Below are 17,801 nucleotides of genomic sequence, written 5' to 3'. Positions count from 1 at the left end.
TGATGGTTTGGACTTTTTACAACGGTACTGGAAAAACCAACTTATGAACAGTCCTCACACTTATGACTGTCGCAGCATCCCCACGGTCACGTGATCATGGTTTGGGTGCTTGGCAACCAGTTCACATTTATGACTGTCGCAGCGTCCTGTGGTCATGTGATTACCATTTTCGACCTTCCTGGCTGGCTTCTGGAAATCAAAATTAATGGGAAACCATGTGATTCATTAATGATCATGTGGTTCGCTTAATGGCTGCAGTGATTCACTTAATAGCCACCACAAAAAAGGTCATAAAATTGGGTCAGCTTTGCTTAGCAACCAAAATTCCAGTCCCAATTGTGGTCATTAAGCAAGAACTGTAATTCTTCCTATATGTCGCATTTATTAAGTATATATTTCTGCTTTTAGCTTTACTCATTTAAAACCTCAGTATCCATAAAAGAGCCAGTTTCATACGCTTGCAGTGGGCACTCAGATGTTCCAGATGCAAGGAAGTTTGCGAGTTCTCTGCAACCTTTATGTTTTCCTTTATCTTTGGATGACCCCGTAGAAAAGGCAGAGGCCCATCTTGCGAGGAATGGTCATAGCTATGGTCCCAGGGTTTTCTGACTTCGCTGTAGGTATGCCTTTCCCCAGCTTCGGGTCAGTGGATTTAATGTGTTTGTTTTGTTTTAAGTAATGAACCATTACAAGTGGATGGAACAGTTTTGGGAAATTAGTGCTCCTGCAACCAGCATGTACTGGTTCTCCCACTTGCGTCTGCTGCTTGGCACATCAAATATTCTTAATTTAATAGTAAAACTGTTTTTCTAGGCAGAATGACTTTGCCTTCCGTTCTAAGAGTCCAGCAAGATTCTCGTCATATAAACATATTTTGTAGCCTTCTGTGAAAAAGCTCTGCAGTAAAAATAATTGCTTCTCATATCATTAAAAACTTATATCCCCATACCAAAAAAGGGAAACACTAAAGAATGTTCAAACTATCGAACAGTGGCACTCATTTCACATACCAGTAAGGTAATGCTCAAGATCCTGCAAGGTAGACTTCAGCAATTCATGGAGCGAGAATTGCCAGATGTACAAGCTGGGTTTAGAAAAGGCAGAGGAACTAGGGACCAAATTGCCAATATCCACTGGATATTGGAAAAAGCCAGGGAGTTTCAGAAAAACATCTATTTCTGTTTTATTGACTACTCTAAAGCCTTTGACTGTGTGGACCATAACACATTGTGGCAAGTTCTTAGTGGTATGGGGATACCAAGTCATCTTGTATGCCTCCTGAAGAATCTGTATAACGACCAAGTAGCAACAGTAAGAACAGACCACGGAACAACGGACTGGTTTAAGATTGGGAAAGGAGTACGGCAGGGTTGTATACTCTCACCCTACCTATTCAACTTGTATGCAGAACACATCATGCGACATGCTGGGCTTGAGGAATCCAAGGCTGGAGTTAAAATCACTGGAAGAAACATTAACAATCTCAGATATGCAGATGATACCACTTTGATGGCTGAAAGCGAAGAGGAACTGAGGAGCCTTATGATGAAGGTGAAAGAAGAAAGTACAAAAGCTGGCTTGCAGCTAAACCTCAAAAAAACCAAGATTATGGCAACCAGCTTGATTGATAACTGGCAAATAGAGGGAGAAAATGTAGAAGCAGTGAAAGACTCTGTATTTCTAGGTGCAAAGATTACTGCAGATGCTGACTGCAGTCAGGAAATCAGAAGACGCTTAATCCTTGGGAGAAGAGCAATGACCAATCTTGATAAAATAGTTAAGAGCAGAGACATCACACTGACAACAAAGGTCCGCATAGTTAAAGCAATGGTGTTCCCCATAGTAACATATGGCTGCAAGAGCTGGACCATAAGGAAGGCTGAGCGAAGGAAGATCGATGCTTTTGAACTGTGGTGTTGGAGGAAAATCCTGAGAGTGCCTTGGACTGCAAGAAGATCCAACCAGTCCATCCTCCAGGAAATGAAGCCAGACTGCTCACTTGAGGGAGTGATATTAAAGGCAAAACTGAACTACTTTGGCCACATAATGAGAAGACTGGACACCCTGGAGAAGATGCTGATGCTAGGGAGAGTGGAAGGCAAAAGGAAGAGGGGCCGACCAAGGGCAAGATGGACGGATGACATTCTAGAGTTGACAGACTTGTCCCTGGGGGAGCTGGGGGTGTTGACGACCGACAGGAAGCTCTGGCGTGGGCTGGTCCATGAAGTCACGAAGAGTCGGAAGCGACTGAACGAATAAACAACAACAAAATCATTAAAAAAAAATTCTTAGACTGAGTCAGAATAGAATACAATAGAATACAATAGAATACAATACTTTATTGGCCAAGTATGATTAGACATTCAAGGAATTTGACTTCGGTAAGAATAAGGAAAGATCATAAAATCTTACAGCTGGAAGAGGAAGTTTTTGCTATCAGGTCCATACCCTCGCTTGGTGCATCCAGTTCGGTTTTTCAAGACTGTGAATGGAAAACATGAAAGCTAAATGGTAGATCATACTTGAGAAATGGCTTAGATGAAGGTATGCACCTTTAAACAAAGTATTGTGGGATCTGCTAATGCAAATGAGATACCATATGTTGCGGCCAAACAGCAGGATAAGTGGCTCACTCAGATCTTTTTTTATTTTTTATTTACAAGAAAACTTGTCCTTGTGTAGTTAAGCTCAGACTAATATATATTAGCAAGCCAAGACTGTGTGGCTTCCTTGTGTGACTTATTCTCTTGAAAACTACCAGTTCCAAAAGGCCTTGTGCATAGGCGGGTGAGAAAAGGACCCCTAAGTAAACTGGGAGGTTGATTTATGGTATGGAGGGGGGAACCAGAATTGCTTTCAAAGTAAAAATTAGAAACTAGTCTTCAGGCTCTGTAAGTTGCTTCCTCCAGAAAGAAAAGCAAGGGACTGTTTGTGAACCAGTTAGAAAATTGTAGAGTTGGTGCCATTTCAATAACAATTCAATAAATTTTGTTTCAGAAATAAAACCAATCATAAAGTTGTGGGTCTGCATGGGATTATGGCAGATGCTTGGACACCGTGAGTTTGTCCAGCAAAATTAGGTCTATGTCAGCATTCTTCAACTTTGTGCATGCAGTTGGGTTAGACCAGCCTTTCTCAACTTTTTGACCCTGGAGGAACCCTTGAAATATTTTTCAGGCCTTGGGGAACCCCAGCACTCAAGTATAGGCCAGAAGTTACAAAATTATTATATTCGTTTCATGGGTAGGCCTGTATAGATGCATTAACACTGTTCTTAAATTGAAAATAAAGAATGAAACTTGCCTCTTTAATGTGAAGTTGTGTCATGAGTAAGGATGGCGAGCAGGGGGCTCCCATCCAGGCTGTAAAGCGCATGCGTAGCACTGAGGAATTAGGTAGCCATTCCAAGAGACACAGATCAGACCCGCCTTAGTCTTTGGGGTTTATATGTCTGGGTTTTTCCCACGCTTCTTCAGTTTGTTAGGATTTCCCTGTTACGTAGCAACAATAAAACACTAGAGACCTGTTCCTTGTCTCAGCGTGGTTCCTGGCTGTTAGGACAAGTTGCCTGAATTTGAAATAATTTTTAAAATAAATCATGATCTCCCAGGGAACCCCTAGTGACCTCGTGGAACCCTGGCTGAGAAACCCTGGGTTAGATTATGACTCTCATCATTCTTAGGTAGCTTGGTATGATGGGAATTGCAGTCCAACATTTGGAGGATGCATAGTGTAGCGCTGTTCCATTATGTTTACCCCTTATGCTGCTACTGTAAGAAATACTGGTAGGTGTACGTGTGATCACAATCACACTGTTTCTAATAACAAATATAAGAGGTTGAATTCTTCACGCCCTGCCATTGGACTGAAGGTGGAAGCATTCCAGCATTACTAATTAAGTCAGCATATCTGATACCAACCTGGGATTGTGCCAGTTTGAATATAACAGAGGGATTTTTGCAGCAGGCAATGCTCATGAGATGTAGAGTTAAAACCCATCATTTCTTCGCACCTCTTTCTAGGCTTTCGTTTTTCTCCCCTGACCTTCAGATTTGCGCGATGGTGAGAAATCGCTGCTTTGGAGCCTGCATTTGCAGAGGGACTGGCAGTAGTTCAGTGACAAAGCTTTGGCCAGTCCCTGGCACCACCCCTGTTCGACTTTCATTGTGTACCAAGGTGCACTTGAGTTCCAACTGGCTGATAATTAGCAAAGAAGGCAGAGAGCCGAGATTTTAGCTTGGTTAAGGAGCCCAAAGAAAGCCAGAGAAATGAGGAATTGCTTGTAGAAGTGGAACAATGCACCCTGTCCGGGGCGGTGGGGTTCCACTCTTTTGCCTTGTAGAAAGTTGGGGTCACTTTGGATCACTGGGGAGTGATGAAGCACAACAGAAGCACCCCAACAGAGGAGAGCTTCCTTTTCCTGCGCTTTTGGGTGCTATATTGTAGAGCAGAGCAAAACTGACTGGATTTTCCTGATCAAAATACAGCACCTAAGCTGAGTGTGATTGGCTTTTATGCTTTCTTGTTCCCTACTTCAACTGAGTTGGTCCCTTCCTCCAGGGTGAAGTGATTTCTCCAGCTAGCCCAATTCCATTCCTTTTGACCTATTCGTTGTGATGCTGTCCAGTTTGTTAAACCTTGTTTCAGCTGCCTCTGGATGTTGCTATTACATGCATAAGAGTATTTTATTCTGAGAAAAAAGAAGGCTTAAAAAAAAATTATACTCGCACTCAACATTACAGTCCGCATTGCTTTGAGGCTCAGCTATTCAGAGTTTTATTGATGTGCGGGAGTGGAGCTCAGTAATCAGCTCTCATTAACTGGTGGAATTTCCGCAAGCTGTTTACTCATCCGATGGGGAGGGAGTTCTCTTCGCCACCCTTCTCAGCCTTGTGGTATTTCATTTCACAGAAAGTGGCTATTTGTGGCTTGCAAGATTCTCATCGATGGCTTCTGCAGATTGCTAAAAGCAGGGGGAATGCCTGAAAGAGCAAAGGGTCCTTGCTGAAAGGAGATTATAAAATGCACATTTTAATTCAGATATTTTCAATGTTTCTATCTGCCTGCAAAGGGCACAGAACATTTGGGGAAGGAAAACAGAGGCCAAGATTGAGGTCAACAGGATGATTTTGTATGAGACTATACTGAATTCCGGGACGCGGTGGCGCTGCGGGTTAAACCGCTGAGCTGTTGATCGGAAGGTCGGCGGTTCGAAACCGCGCAGCGGGGTGAGCTCCCGTTGTTAATCCCAGCTCCTGCCCACCTAGCAGTTCGAAAACATGCAAATGTGAGTAGATCAATAGGTACCGCTTCGGCGGGAAGGTAACGGCGTTCCGAGTCGTCATGCTGGCCACATGACCCGGAAGTGTCTATGACAACGCCGGCTCCAAGGCTTAGAAACGGAGATGAGCACCGCCCCCTAGAGTCGGACTCGACTGGACTTTACGTCAAGGGAAACCTTTACCTTTACCTATACTGAATTCAGTGGGATTAAGCATCATTGACTCCCTCTGGATGGGGGTCCAATGTTTTGAACTATTATAATTCATTCTTATACAGATATACATATAAAGGAAGGAAAAGAGCACATGTAGAGGCTGTATTCACCCAACACACTTAATTGTGTTAGTTACAACTGTAATGGTTACATTTATACAACATGCTAAGCTTGCTTAGTTTTACTCTTGGTTAGTTTCGGGTGTCTTATAGCGAGGTGTGAACTGAAGCCCTTTCATGAGTTTATTGTTTATTTTGGAATCCCAAAGAAGGTGTTGATTTAGTAGCCAGTTCAGTGTGGTAGGTGAATACAGCCAGGTTTTATTGTGATGAAAATAAACAAATTTTACATAACAAATATTTATACGTAAAATGACTTGCAAAGTCTTACACACCCTATGTAAAATAACTATTGGTCTTCTTTTACTTGATGCCTCCCATAGGTGTTGGTTTTCTACTCTACATCTAGTTTTCTTGACAACAGTATTGAAATGATTTGTCATTGCCTTGTTCCAGGACATTTATAATTCCTCAGTCTATTCTCCAGTCATATGATTCCCCATCCAAGTGCTAACCCAGGCTGAGCCCACTTAGCTGTTTTGGAGATTGGTAAAGATTAGCTTCGGCACTATAATTTGCTTTGGCAATATGGTTGATAATTTTATTTTTTATTTATTTATCATATTTTTATTACCGCCCATCTCCCCCACTCGGGCGACCCTGGGCGGTTCACAATAAAACAATTTAAAATTCAATAAAATCATAATACCGATAATAAATACAAATACAAAATATAATGAAATCCAAGTAACAGCATATAATAGCATTGTTAATATTGAGGACAGCTTTCTTCAACCTGATGCTCTCCACATGTGTTAGACTTCCACTCCTATTACTTCAAAGAGCCATTGTTGTTGTTGTTTATTCGTTTAGTCGCTTCCGACTCGTGACAAAGAGCCATACTAGAACGGAATATTAGGAGTGGAAGTCTAACACACTGTAATACTGTACATCAAGAAACCATAGATGGAGAAGGAACATAGATGTAACGGTTGCCTCGTTACCCAATAAGGCACGGACTCACTTAGATTGGGGCTAAGGATTTCCGTTTATTGAATACAGAGTGCATACGCGCAAAAAGCCGGGAATGCGGGCGTGGTTGCGGGGTACCCCGTATATACCCACGTGGCGGACCTTGTCCCCCTCCACCCCCTCGAGTTGGATCCGGATCCCTGATGGGCGATCTGGAAGCGATACCGGTCTGCTGATGGGTGATTAGGGTGACCACCGCTGGTTTCTTCTGTCTCCTCTTCCTTATCCGTTGCAGGTGCGTGCCCCGGGGTAATGTGTGGAAGTTCCGCCGATCTGTTGATGGCCCTTCTGGTTCTGGCAAAGGTGTGCCTCCTTTGTCCTTTGATTGCTTTTAGTGGTTGAGTGCTTAAAGGATTAGGGCTATCCCTTCCTTCTTCCTGAAAGGCATGTTCCCCGTTGTGATGCATGGAAGCCTTGCAACGGGGAGCATGACAATAGACATATTAATACATGGTTTATAATTTTCTTCCAATTATTGTCTTTAATTACAGATATTGATTGATTGATTATGTGCCATCAAGTCTCTGTCAATTCCTAGTGACGACATAGATAGATTTGCTCCAAGATGATCTGTCCCTAACCTGATCTTTCAGGTCTTCCAAGAGTATACCCATTGCTACTGTAACTGAGTCCATCCACCTTGCTGCTGGTTGTGTCATGAGTAATGATGGCGAGCAGGAAGGGGCTCCCATCCAGGGTGGAAAAAGCATGCGTAGTACTGAGGAATTAAGCAGCCATTCAAAGAGACACAGATCAGGCCTGCCTTAGCTTTTGGGGTTTATATGTCTGGGTTTTTCCCACGCTTATTCAGTTTGTTAGGATTCTGTTTATGTAGCAGTAATAAACACTAGAGAACTACTCCTCGTCTCAGTGTGTGTCTCACTGTTAGGACAGGTTGTCCTCTTCTTCTCTTTCCTTCCACCTTTCCCAGCATTAGCGCCTTCTCCAGAGAGCTAGGTCTTCAGATAATGTGTCCAAAGTAGAATAATTTGAACCTGGTCATTTGTGCCTTGACTAAGAACTCTGGATTGATTTGTTTAATGATCCATTGGTTTGTTTTCTTGGCTGTCCATGGTATGCTCAGGAGTCTTCTCCAACACCAAAGTTCAAAAACATCAATACTCTTCCTATCCTGCTTCTTCAAAGTCCATACAAAAATTAGAAAATACTTTTGCTTACATGCTATTCAAAACAATCTGATTCAGAATTCTTTTGAATCTTGGTTTTTCAGACAAATATTTGTACCCAGTTTGTCACTTCTCACTATGGACCATTTGATAATGCTTTCTTAATCCCATACTCCAAAAATACCGATTTTGATATTTTACAAAGGACTTTGTTCCAGTCAGCCCTGAGGATCAGCTACAAGAATGTTCCTATGCAGGTGAAAATAAGATAACACTGCAGTTGTAAAAAACAGTGGATTCAAGAGATGTGTTCTTTGTAGATTTTTGAAATGATTTATATTGTAGAAATGAGACAAGGGAGCAGTATTCCTCTATGTCTAGATTTAGTAATATTAGCATTTTTATTTTGGTACTCATATCTAAGCAGAGTACAAACCCCCCTCTCCCCTATGTTGAAGGACTGAGATAGTTGTATATTGATATCATATGGATCTCTTCTTTTTAAATTTTAGTTTATTTTTATTACAGTTATATGTCACTCTGTGTGTTTTCCTCTTCTCGTTTTGATGGTATCATCACTATCATCTTGTTTTTAATTTTTGTTTGTTAATTTCACTAATCAAGAGAGAGAAAAATTCCACCACTTTGGAAAATATTATCCCATTTTTAAAAAATCCAGAAGCCAAGATTTATTAAAGGGTGGGATGGAAACCAGAGAAAGCTGCTGTCATTGGTGAGACATGCTTCATTCATTTTAGTAATATTCCAAAACAAAACAAAAAAGACCAGTGTGTGTCTCCTGTTTGTATAATCATAACTGGAAAAAAAAATTTTTTTTTTGCTTTTAAGAATATGACCAGGTTCTGGCTGTGACATAGTGGGTTCTTTTTGATTGTTCTGTCTACAGCACCCCATGTAATTTCTTCATAATTGACTTATCACTAGTAAATAATGCTGATCTAATAAGCATAGCCAGGCCCATTATAAGATTAATTACTCATGGTGTATGCATTCTTTTTAGGGTGTTGGCATTAGCACTCAAACACCCTTCTTGTTTCATATGCATGGGCAGACGAAAGGTTTTGTTGTTTTCCCTCCTAGTCCACTATAGATACCAACAAGTCAAAAGATAAGGTCTCCTTCTAGTTGAGTTTGACCCCTAATAACTACATGAACCCAGGTGATGGTTCTCCTCCTCCAAACAGAATAGAAGTGGTTTTCCATTGCTTTCTTCCAGGAGGTGGTTTCAACTTCCTAGTCCAAACTAGAGTCCTGAGCTTCTCTGGTGGCCTCCCATCTAAGTACTAACCAGGAGCTATACCTCACTTAAGCACTGGTGATGAAATTAGGTCCTTCCTAACAGCTGAAGGGGCATCTGATTTAGGGAGTTCAGTCTGTGCAACATACAGAGTCCAAATCCTCCATTAGGAGTCCTTTGGGTGGTCATGAGACTCTTAACAAAATTTCATGAGCTGCTGCTGTAAGCTGCATTATTATTATGCATGAAATTCCAACATGATCTTCGGTCCTGACCCTCTGAACAGCTCAGCAAGTGAGTTGCCTATGGGCTCTTCTTGGGAGGAAGGGCTGTAAAGATTTCCTGTTGAGGCTGGGGTCTTGTCTAGGAACCCTTGTCTTTCCTGATCCTTGGCTTGGCTTGTTTTTCTTAGTTGCTAAGCAATGCTTTCCTGCAGCTCTGCTCAATTCTAGTAAGTCCTCTCATCAAAACCTGTCCATTCTGATCAGCTGTGGTTTCAAAATGTCTCCTTTTCCACTGCTACCCAAAATTCTTTTAAATGCAAAGTGTTGAGGTTCAATTAGAGGCTGGGTGGATTCAGACCACACATTAAATCCTAAAGCAGTGTTTCTCAACCTTGGCAACTTTAAGATATGTGGACTTCAACTCCCAGAATTCCCCAGCCAGCATGGCTGGCTGGGGAATTCTGGGAGTTGAAGTCCACATATTCTAAACTTGCCAAGGTTGAGAAACACTGCCCTAAATCTAGGTTAGCAAAACCCAGTTGCTGTGCATAGATAACATGCTATGCCAAATAAATAAACTGCATTATGGCTTAATATGATAGCTTGGTTCATACAGCATGCTGAAAGAATAGCTGGATACCCACAACATGTTAAAGCACAAACGAAGCAATCCCATTTTAGGCTTGATTCGCATGTTGTGTAAAACTACAGATATACCTGTTTGGGCACGGGATGGGGGTGAAGGTTCCAGCCTGGCTGCCTGAAATCCTTTTATCTGGACTTGCCAAGAATTGAATGGGAGATGTTTAGCATGCAAAGCATGGGTACTGCCTTGAGCTACAGCCCCTCCCTGGCACAGGATATAAATTTCATGAAATAAATCTGAAATGCGCAGGAGGACGTGCAATTCTCCTGTCCCCACACATGCCACATTGAAATAAATCAGGAAGCCGGGCGAAAGCGGCTCTTTGGCTTGGTGAGTTGGAGCCAAAGGTGTGCAAATCATCATCTGGAATGAAGTGAGCTGGCACGGAGAGCAGGAGACCTAGGGACGCGTTTTTGCCTTGGCGCGTTCTCATTTATCACCAGGCACCGAACAGAGGGAGACGGGTTATTCTCAGTTCACAGGGATGGAGCATCAATAAGAACAACAAGAAAAAAAAAGATTTGATCTGTCTTACAAAGGACACTGTCAGATCCCTGTGAAAGGAAAACTGCCTTATGGACCTTATTTATATTTCTCTTGGCTTCCTGGCTGGTGAAGTTGCCTGGCCACCGTAAATTTGGGTGAAGTTGTGCAGCAGCTCTTGGCAGCGGGTGTGAAATGCACGGCTTGGCAGACTAACGTAGGAATGGCCGGGTTGGAGAAGGGAAAGAGGAAATTAGTTTGGGGATAAGATAGAAGCTGCTTCAAGATGGATAATTTCCTTAGAGGTGAGTAATTCTTCCACTGGGCTAAATGCAAGGAGAAGCTGGGGAGGGTAGAATACCAAGGAAATCATGTATGAAAAGCTAGAAAGGGAAGAATGAAAATCTAGCTGGCGTTTTTCTGCAGTTGGCCATGAAATCTTTAAAGGAGAGGCCCATTCAGATAAAGAGTATGATTCCAGTTTGTAGTTCCTCTGAAGAGTGGTTCCATTTAAGCCCATCTTTGGTTATAAGATGATGCTGAAATTGTGTGGCATCAGGCAGGCACCTCTTAGAGAATTGAGGACCTGGAATGATGTCAGCGCTGCAGGGAGAGAAAGGGGAAGCGGGGGGGGGGGACACATTTTCCCACCAGACAAGACCTTACTGGATGGGTCGAATGGTCTCTGGGAGAGGTTTTTCACTGGTCTATACTAGATTGACAGTGGCAAGCTCCCCATTATCCCATGTGATGCTGTTGAAAGGGTCAAAACAGGGTTGTCTTCTCCCTATTCTGCTGCGAAAGGAACTGGTCTGTTCATGCATAGCCCTGCATATAGCACTGATTGTTGTATAAACCAAATTGTATACAAGGCACCGGTGGAAGAGGATTTGGGCTGGGCATGAGAAATCCATGAAGATGGAAGCCTACATGAATTGAGCCATTCCCACTCATGGCATAAAAAAAGGAAGGCATGCCATTTCTGAAGTCATCATTAGTAGTCTGTGCCCTACCATCAGCAAGGTTTACAACTAGGATTTAATTTTTCTAAAAAAAAAATGGCAGTGGGCTAACAGACCAAAAATCATTCTTCCTCTTTAATCTATTTGTTTTCTTCTCTTTCTCCTTCTCTTCTTTTTCCTTCTTTATTGTTGGCCATCTGGTAACATGGTGACATTACCATGGCTGGAGTCTGGAAAAAAGGGGTGCCAACTAATCTCAGGCCTTTTTTCAGACTTTGATGGATATCCTTCCTTGATTTTGGAAAAAAAGAAAAATTGTACTACTGTTATTTAGCCATTTTCCCCCTGAGGATAAGTGTAAGGTTCAGGAGAATGCAGGGAGGCACAAAGGGAGCAGCAGAGGGCAGCTTTCCATGGTTAGCTGTTCCTGCAGCAGGTGGCTGGAATTTTAAAGGTGAAGAGAAGAGCAAACAGGTTTGAACAGCAAACTCCCCCCCCCCGCAAGTAAAAACAAATAAATCAATAAACAAGCAAGCTCCCAGAGAACAAGAGCAGCAGAAATGTTTGTAAAGGCTGAAGCAGAAATGTCTGCGATTCCTAATAAATTTAGGAATAATTTATGGTACTCTTCATGGCTTTTAAAAAAAAAAATGTCCTTAATTCAGTGTGCCAAGAATTTTGTCTTCACTGATGGTTGTCATTAGGTTCAATGTTAGAGGCAGGGGTGCCTCCTGAGTGTGGTCAAAAAAGTCAAGATGGTGGCCATTAACAGTACAATTGAACCTCCACCTATTTTTATATACATCGCATAAGTTTATCTTGCAGAGAACCCCTGGTTACAGCTGCTATACATAACTAAAGAGTCAAGATGACTGTTGTGGCCATGTAATCACAGCCATCCAATGCATGTGAAAAAGAGCAAGCGTTTAATCACATGGTTGCACCTGCCATCTTGGTTTTTTTTACCTCTCTCAGATTCCCTTGAGGGGTGTCATGCTTTCTGTAGGAGTTAGTGAGGCAGAAAAGGTATTTTGCTGCAAAAATTAAAGACTGTGCCTCCCTTCCCCCGCAAAAGAAAAAAAGAAGCAAAGAATTTGCCCAGACTTGATAACAGCCAAATCTTCATTCACCAAAATATTCTGGTTGCTGGAGCTACCCAAGAGCACAGGTGGGCCAAGTGTTTGAAAGAATGGTGGCAGAAGACAGCATGGGTGTCATGGCAAAGGTTCTCCTTACCTGCAACTAAAAGAGCCCACAGGAAAGTTATTTCTAATCACAGCTCTACCAGTCTAAAATACTGCCTTAGTTGTGAGTATTAAGGGCAAAGGGCATTTTCTCCAAGATGATCAATGCTGTCTCCTCTGATGGGTAATGATTCTCCCGGAAGAGGAAGTTTATCTCATCTTTGGCTATTGGATCGATCCTCTTATCTGGAGATGAAAAGGCTTGAACTTGAGGCCTTCAGGATACAAGGCAGATGCTCCACCACTGCACTGTGATGAAACGTAAGAAAAGCCCTGCTGAATCAACCAGCTGATCTGCTCCAATTTCTGTGTTACCTAGTAGACAACCAGATGCTTTGAGGAAGCTCCCAAACTTGGTGAAAGGTCGATAGCTGTCTTCCTCTGCTGCTCTTCCCCACCAGTTTATCAAATTCACACATCATAGAACTGAAAGGAGGCATTTAAGCTGCTGCAGCCAACCTCCCGCCTAGTGCAGGACTCCATATTAAAGCACAACAGAGCCGTTCAACCCGGCTTGAATGCATCCAGAACAGTATCCAGAATGATTCTGCTCAGCATCCTTCTCTACTACTTCTAAACGGTCTTACTGTTTAGAAGTAATTTTTTTTAAAGCATTTAATCAGAATCTGTCTTGGGGCAACTTAAATCCACCATTCCATGTCTCTGATTGTGGAATAACAGAAAACAGCTTGACCTTCTGTGTGACAAGTCTTCAGGTGTTTGAAGTCTTCTCGATTCCTTCCATCAGTCTTCACAGGATTTAGCTTCAAGTCCCTTCACCCTGTTTCTTGCCCTCTTGTGAACCTGGTCTACTGTTTGTAAATACTTCTCAAAGGGCGGTCCCCAGAATTGGATACGATACTTGAGGTGGGGTCTGACCAATGCAAAATAGAACAATCACTTCTTGCGATTTAGAAGCTGCACTGCTCTTAATGCAGTCTAAAATTGCAATTACCTTTTTTATGGTCCCATCCTACTGCTAACGCATAGTCATTCATAATTCACTATTATTCCAAGATCTGTTCACAAGCCAAATATCATTCATCCTCTGTGTGTGCATTTGATTTCTGCTTTTTAAGCATGGCTTTTGTTTTCAATATGATTTCTGTCTGGTAGGGCAGGAACCACTGATGAATATTCTCTGAGTAGTTTTTGAAGCAGCTATGCATTCATTTAATTATTGTATCATGCTGCCACCCACACCTAACTAGCTTGCTAATCAGAATATTTTAGAGTGCTTTGCAGAATTCAGAATACATTATGGTTACAGCATTTCCACAATCCAGTTGGGAAATTAACCAATTTAAAAACGAGGTAAGGCTGAATTGGGCAAGACTTGTTCTTCACAAATCCACGTTGACTTCTGATAATTACGCCCTTGTTTTCAAGGTGCTTACAAATCAATTTCTTTACTATGTTTTTGAACCTTCCCAGAACCTTTGGGAACCTTTCCAAAATCTTTCCCTCTTTTTGAAAATAGGGACAAGATAGGCTCTATTCAGTCATCTGGCACCTTGCCAATTCTCCAAGATTTCTCAAAAGATAATACTTATGTAAATCCATATAGACTTCCAGCCAATCCCTTCAGTCCCCTCAGATGTCATACATCTGGATCTGGAGATTTAAATTTAAGCGTTTGCTTTTTCTTTGTCCCCTACTAGCATTACTAGCTTCACTTACCTCTTTATTTTGGATAGATAAACAGAAGCCTTTTGTTCTTCCTAGCATCCTTCACCAATCTCAGTTCATTCTGAACTTTAGCTTTCATGTTACCATTTCTAAAGTTTTGGCACACACACCTATATTCTTCAGAGATCTCTCTCTCTCTTTATCTTTCACCCATGTTCTTTTTTGTTTTCTGATCTTCATTAAACTTTTTTGGGTAGCCACATATTTATTTATTTTTCCACTGGAATTGTTTGCAAGCCTTTTTGGGGGGTATCTATTCTGAAGTTCTTCTGCTATTACCTTCTCTTGCCATAGAGTCCTCATTGCTCTGAGTTTATTAAAATCCTCTTTTTTGAAGCTTTGATTTCCAAGAACACCAGCATCATTTTCCATCAATGCTCTGCTACTGTCACTTCCTCTGCTGTGTTTTCCTTACTGGTCAAGTCAAGGATAGCTGATCCTCTTCTGCTGTTTCTACCCTTTGAAGAAGAAAGCTACTAACATGTTGGAATGTTTTCTGGAAATACTATGCTTGCCAAAATTTGTTTCCCCAATAGCTAAAGTCTCCCCTAACTATTCTGTTGCTTCTTTGCAAAACATGTCTTTTATTCAAAGTGTGCCACGGCATAAGCATCTGATGGAAGCCATGGTGATGTCCAAATGGTGCTGTGCTCTTCATGAAGCACACGCATTGTTTGCCCCTCCTGCCTTCTCCTGCCCCCCGGATGCCCATGACAAGTATAATTCCAGACTTAACTTGTTCTTCATCACAGTATCCACTTATAAATATCTCTTATTTGGAACTATCCAGGAAGAACCCAACCAAGTAGAGTTTGAAGGCAAAGGAGAAGGCCTACTTAGGGACACAAAGTTTGGCCGGGGGTGTGTGTGGGGTGTGTGTGGCCTGCATCAGATAGAGTTACGTAATAAAAAAGGAAGCATTTTCCTCATTATTGAGGTATAAAGATGATTAAAACCTGCCTTTGTTCATTCAGACTTAGTGGTGGGGCAATGCGCAATATTTCTGCTTGTAAAAGAAAATGATAACCAGCGCTGGAAGTTTTTTCTTTTCAATCATGGCTCCTTTATATTGGCCAGAAGTATGATGGGCTGATATCCACAGCTTGGTTCTTTCTCACACAGAGATACAATGGGAAAGTTTTTGTCACTGTTCAAGGCAATTAGGCTAATAAAAAATGAGAATGTTGTCATTGTAATAATCAGCACTTATTCATCTTCTTAACTTTGGTCACGAAGCTTTGTCGTTGAGTTTAGCAGAAGACTGCAGGGATGGGAGCAGGGGACTGGATTTCAACAAAGGCCCCTCCTTCTTCCCCTACTTCCATAATTTGAGCATGAGGTAGCCAGAAGGCAAATAACAGAAGCATCTCTTGATCATTTGAAGTTGGCTGCTATTAGTTTAATACAGTGTTTGTCAAACTTGGCAACTTTAAGACGTGTGGACTTCAGCTCCCAGAATTCCCCAGCCAGCATGCTCTCAAACTTATTTTCTTCCCTGTAAAATAGGATATTGTGGGTTAACTTTGAAAAGTCTTTGTGGCCCTCTCAGCCAGTGTTACAGTTTTGTGTTGGAGTACAGGAGTTGTAGTTATTCAGTCTAATTTGTATGTATAGATAGTTACAATCGATCCATTGATCAACAGATAGAGCACACCAAGATATGGCCAGTGAGATACAGAATGTAACTGATTCTGTCTGTAAGCCATCATTTTGTAATTGATGCACCCTGGACTTTGAAGAAATAAACAAAGCAAATCCCATAACCCTGAAGTCAAACCAAAGTAAACATGGTATATCATTCGTGCACTTAGCCATACGATGATTTTAAAAGCCAAACCAGAAAATCCCCTTGTAGGTTTAGAGCCAGGTAGGAGGCAAAGTATAAGGCCTTCTTATCATCTGCTACCCTCACAATCTGGCGTAGACCTTCTGAGATTGCTGTTTACTACTGTTTACTTTTCTTGAATTCCCACAACTGCTAATTGTAGAACACCTAGTTTATTCCTTAGAGCTCTTTCACACTGCAGCCTTAAGCTGCTTGACTCCTATGGGGAAACCGGCTGGAACTGAAGCCAGATTAAGAATTGGATTTCAGCCCTTTCCTCCTCCATTGAAGCCCCGATGATGGCCTGGAGTTCTGTCTGGACTGCACTTACCACAGACCCCAGATGGCACATCTGTTACCCTCCTATCTTTGCCTTCCTTTCTGTGGGCAATTTTTTGTGATTGTGTGGCTTACACTGATAAACCTTGTGTATGAGTCATGAGTTTGTTGACTCCACTTTGTACATACCTTCCAATCTAGTGTGTGCACAGGTAAACTGAGAAGAAAGAAAAGAAAGAAAGGAAAAAATCAGGAGGGAGGAAGAGAGGAAGAAATGGAGGGAGAAGGAAGGAAGGAAGGAAGGAAGGAAGGAAGGAAGGAAGGAAGGAAGGAAGGAAGGAAGGAAGGAAGGAAGGAAGGAAGGTCCATGTTACCCTTCCATCAGTGAATTTCTTTAAAAAAAAAAAAAGGACAGGTTCATCTTTTCTCTGTTCCACTGTTCCATCCAAGTGGAATATAAATGTAAATAAATACATAAATATTATAGAAAAAAATCCAACATTTCTCCATTTTACTGATGAACTTGTTAAAAAAATAGGGCCATAAAGTTCAGCGGCCAGGGACTAGACAGGACAGGCCATTCCTGCCACACCACAAAGGAGCCAGTTGGAGTAGAGGCACTTTGCCTACAATGAAATGAAGGGCAGGAAATGAACCAGGCAAACTTCTTGTTCCAGCAGAAGCCAGGAAGCACCACAAAGCAGGAAAAGATGGGGTGAGGCTGCCTTTCTGATGAGCTGGGGTGGGTAGAGGATGATGCTGTGTATCCTGCCCTCAGAAAATGGTTAGTGGCCTGTACTTGCACCAGGGCAACCTGACGGTGCAGATCAGCCCTGAAATTAGGTGTTGCTCCTTTGCCTTCATATACATTAGAACATGCACTTTCGTCTCTCGCACCCAAGTCAACCAACAAAACATTAAATGCATTTCCTAGATTTTCCAGAAATGCAATATAAACCTGAAATGAGGATAACAGTTTTCCAGAAACAGGTACCAGGAAATAAGGAGGTTGCTTGTAGATACAGAGCAGTGCAAGAGAGGGGAACATTGCTGTTCCTCTCTGGAAGTTGATAAAACAACTCTCCAGAGTCTCAGACTGAGATGAGTCTTGCCCATCCTTACCCAGACATACTAACCTTTTGCACGCATCGCATGCATTCTTTTCACACTGAGCCAAGATCCATCATCAAAGTCTCAAGGCTAAGAGTTAATAGCACAGCAAGCCTGCCAGAAATGAATTGGCAGCTGTGTTGGGGTGCAAAAGTGGTTTCTAACAAGTAGAAATTTAGGTTATGAGTCAGCTATGCAAAACACCTCTAGCAAATTATTTCTGCATTATCTAGCTTCAAGGGAGTAGATAAGTACTTCTGCACAATATTTCACTCAGCTTATAATTTGACTTCAAGCAAACATACTAAATAGCCATAGGGACAAAGAAAGGTCCACCTCTAGTTTCTTCATCTTCTAGTTTGAGCT

At 41.9% G+C, this 17,801-nt stretch overlaps 1 protein-coding gene across 1 annotated transcript in view; it reads left to right on the top strand.

Annotated features, from left to right (window-relative positions):
* SHROOM3 (shroom family member 3) overlaps positions 1 to 17,801 on the top strand; it is a 138,494-nt gene that overhangs the window by 42,977 nt on the left and 77,716 nt on the right. The window lies entirely within an intron of this gene.

Source organism: Candoia aspera, chromosome 8, assembly GCF_035149785.1.
Source record: "Candoia aspera isolate rCanAsp1 chromosome 8, rCanAsp1.hap2, whole genome shotgun sequence".
Taxonomy (NCBI): domain Eukaryota; kingdom Metazoa; phylum Chordata; class Lepidosauria; order Squamata; family Boidae; genus Candoia; species Candoia aspera.
Note: the sequence above shows the minus strand (reverse complement) of the source record. Positions and strands in the feature narration are given on the sequence as shown.